The 3,824-nt window shown below is 42.5% G+C and overlaps 1 pseudogene; it reads right to left on the reverse strand.

The window, feature by feature from the left end:
* Positions 1–2,673: 2,673 nt before the first annotated feature.
* LOC148506153 (N-alpha-acetyltransferase 40 pseudogene) lies at positions 2,674–3,474 on the reverse strand (annotated as a pseudogene).
* Between the last annotated feature and the right edge of the window lie 350 nt (positions 3,475–3,824).

A 3,824-nucleotide genomic window follows, 5' to 3' on the forward strand; every position in this document is an offset into this window, starting at 1 on the left:
GCAAATTTTTTTTTAAAATGACAGGGCCATGCAGGTGATGCTTTCTCTTGACATTTTCACCATTCTGCAGGTGCATGTAGAAGTTTGCAGCACCTGCAAGAAATGTTGAATTTGCCCTGTCACCAGCTGAAGCAAGAGGTAGTTATGAGCTAGAACTCCACCCTTTATATGCTTCAGCGGATGGAGGAACAACAAAAAGCCACCCAAAGCTACACAACGAACTATAACAGAAAGAGGAGGGGGATGTACTTTACTCAAGCTCAGTGGAAAATACTTTCCATGTTGTGCAAAGTGCTGAAACTCTTCAAAGTAGTCACCTGTGAAGTAAGTTCAGACACTGCCAGCTTGAGTCAGGTATTTCCCCTAATTAGAATGTTGGAAAAGCAGCTTGAGAAACTGAAGAAGGAGCTGAAATGAAGCGATTCTGCTAAGTATGTCGGACTTGTAAATAAAGTCCTATATTCCCTTCACCAGGATCCAAGGGTTTCCAGGGTCTTACAATCAGATCAACACATTTTGGAAAACATGCTGGATCCTAGGTTTAAATCATATGTAGTGTCTTTCTTCCCAACAGACACAGATCTGAAGATGTGCAAAGAGCTGTTGGTGAGGAAATTATCAGCTCAAGCAGCATGTGATGCAGTGATGGCTCCTCCTCAGTTTCTCCAGCATGTGCGGCTGCCAGGAAAATACTAAACTTTCCCAAAAAAGACCCACTGGTGATGCAGATGAGTCAACACAAACAAGTTTTGACATCTGGGCGTGTCTAAAAGAATTGCCTACAATTAATGAGATCTTCACCGTGACTGTCTTATACGGTCACTGTTCAAAGAATGGTTGAGGACTATTTTAATGATAGCATCCAAATTGGCATATTAGACAGTCCGGTTGACTACTGGCAGGGAAAAAAGGCAATGTGGAGGCCCATGCACAAACTGGCTTTGCTTTACTTGAGCTGCCCACCCTCCAGTGTGTACCCCGAAAGAGTTTTTAGCACAGTCGGGAACCTTGTCAGCAATCGGTGTAGGATGCTACTTCCTCAAAATGTGGAAAAGATTATGGGCCTGATTCAGACCCGGACGCTAAGCCCTGATCACTCACTATGAGCGATTTTTGCCCGTTTGCGCATGCGTATGCATCGCAATACATGTGCGCAGACCAGTCACTGTGATCGGGAATCGTGCGCTCATAGCACAAAGACTGAGCGCTACTTTGACTGACAGATAGTGCCGTTTGTGGGTGGTAACAGGAGAAGGTGCTTGTGAACGGGGTAGTAGTGCTGCAAACGTAGGCGTGTTTGGGCATCAAAATGGAGTTTCATGGGTGTGCATAATTAGCATGGAAACATCATTGTACATGTCACTTTTTTGTATTTCAGCCTGCAGTGATCACATTGCTTGCGGCGGTGTAGGGTCTACCTCAAGCGCTGTGTGCTGCTCCGATGGCTCTCGATGGTTCTGATTATTCATACACTTCCTGGAGATGACGTGTGCTAAGTAAGAAAAGTGGGCATCTTTATACTGGTGTGCACTCACTCACAATTGGCATTCCCTGTCGCTGAAGTGATTGGTTTGTTAAACTGTGCATGTCCTATATACAACATAAGGGTGGGTGGAAGGTCCCAAGGACAATTCCATCTTGCAACTCTTTTCTTTGCATTATGTGCTGTTTGGGGCATTGCTGCCTGACATTTTTAATTCTATAGTTTATCAATGTCCAGAAAATGTTATGGCCATAGACAGCATCGCCTGTATGCCCCTTTCATTTTTTTTTTTCAATCTGAACCACCAAGTTGTTGGGGTGAGCAAAACATGGTAGATTTTCAAATTTACCCATTTTTTTTTAATTGCTCCCCCCAACCCCAACCGGTGAATTGATAGGCTGTTAATGAATAATGGTTCAGCTCAATAAATGCCTGCCCCTTCTGTATGTAGGTGACTCTAAGCAGAATAACTGGATTATGTAGATGGTGGGTGTCATGAGAGAGACCAGAAATATGATCAGCAGCACAGAGCATCTTCCTGCCAGGAGGTGTGCAATAAAATGCAAATATGTTTAATACAAAAATTAGTTGTGTATATTGGTCACTCACATTACATACATATTTAGATGTTGCATACAGTGCATAAAGCAGGCTGAGGTAACCTGAGGCACGCCACCTGTTGTTGACAAATAGCTTCCAGTAGGCCCAGCAAACATCACAGATGCTGGGAGTTCTAGTTCAGCCCGAGAGCTACAGACTGGTTTCCTCTGATGTAAACAGCAAGTCTTGGTCCCATTATCCCTAATAACCTCCCAGAAACAAAGTAAACATCTGTTTACAATGTGTACTAGCAGCACCTCCACAAGCAAGGCCACCGCATTTCTATTAGATGTATAAAAAAACCTCCTCCAGATCAAAGATGTCTTTCATAACCTGAAGAACTTGATCCTACGTTGATATTTCCTCATATTTTGTTTTTCTTTTTTAGGATCTTACAACACTTTATTTACTGTTAAAAGGACTTGTGGTTGCGTAAGTCACATGCATGTGCACAATAGCGCAGTATTTAAATATCAATAAATTAAAAAAAAAAACTAGAAGAGTAGAAAAAAAACCCCAGAAGATATTGACAATCGCTGTGTCCTCTTGAACCCTCCCATAATTTCCCATGTGTCCATCTACCACCTTATTCAGTGGCAGCAGCCTGCACAATGTCCTGAATGTAAATAGGGATTGTCTCCAAACTTTGTCTTGCGGCTTAGAATCTCATAGGTGCAATCATCACTGCAGCACCCCGATACACTGGGAGAGGCCTTGTCTATCTCAAACTGTAAATCATCTCTGAAGAATTAGTAAGCACCGTGATTGTGTTTGAATACTGTAAGGATGACTTTCTTCATCTGTGTGCTACTTGCCATCAATTGTAAAATATGTACCAGGAATTTCCCCAATTCTTTCCTGTGGAAACGGATCTATAACTGCACCTTACAACAATAAAGGACCTCATCCCTGCACTCCACGTCAAAGCTGAAGTGCACAAAAGCAACAGGTGCAGTAAGCTCATCTCTGGCAATAAGGTACCAGGCACGTTCAACTGTCAGCTCTTCACACTTTTCCAGCTCCTTCCATCCCCACTCACTGTTCATATAGCAGCTGCATATTTGTCTTTGTGAGTTCAAATACCCAGTCTAGAGTCTTCTGGTCCAATCTGTTGCTCTGCAGCAATCTATAGACAGATTCAACCCATTTCTGTCAAACTTCTTAAAGACTGGAAAGGTTACTAGAGGGTCACCCAGCTGATTAGCCGCTTGCACCTTGGCATACACAGCTGCCATTGTAGCATGTTCCTCTTGGTGTTTTTTTTTTTTTTTTGCCCGCACGTATTCTTTTGACCGTACGTATTAATACAAAAATGAGTTGATGAAATTCCTCCCCATGATGTAGCTGATGACATAATACTCTGAAGCCCGGTTCGGTTCGGTGCTGGAGGGGGTGAAGAAGCTCATAAATTTTTTTAAGAATTAAAACATTAAAATAAATAAATTAAAAACTAATCTATCCTTCTGTCCTTTCCCTATCTTCAGTCCATAAACATATTCCAACTCCCTCGGGACTCTGACCTAGTTCTTGATTAATGAAAACATTCTTGGTTTTAAACTTCCTAGGGATCGTATAGTTTATTAAACTGCCATTCTGTCTACCACTGCAGTGCCACTGCATGCCATGTTGGAAACTGAACTGCCACATGTTAGTGCCACCCAATGCTGTCACTTAGCTTAGTCAGCCAGCTAGCTGGACGCAACCTTTTTGCCTAAACTGGATGAAATCAATATTGTGAGCT

The sequence above is a fragment of the Taudactylus pleione genome, unplaced genomic scaffold (genome assembly GCF_031769625.1).
Source record: "Taudactylus pleione unplaced genomic scaffold, aTauple2 ptg000423l, whole genome shotgun sequence".
In the NCBI taxonomy this organism is placed as follows: Eukaryota; Metazoa; Chordata; class Amphibia; order Anura; family Myobatrachidae; genus Taudactylus; species Taudactylus pleione.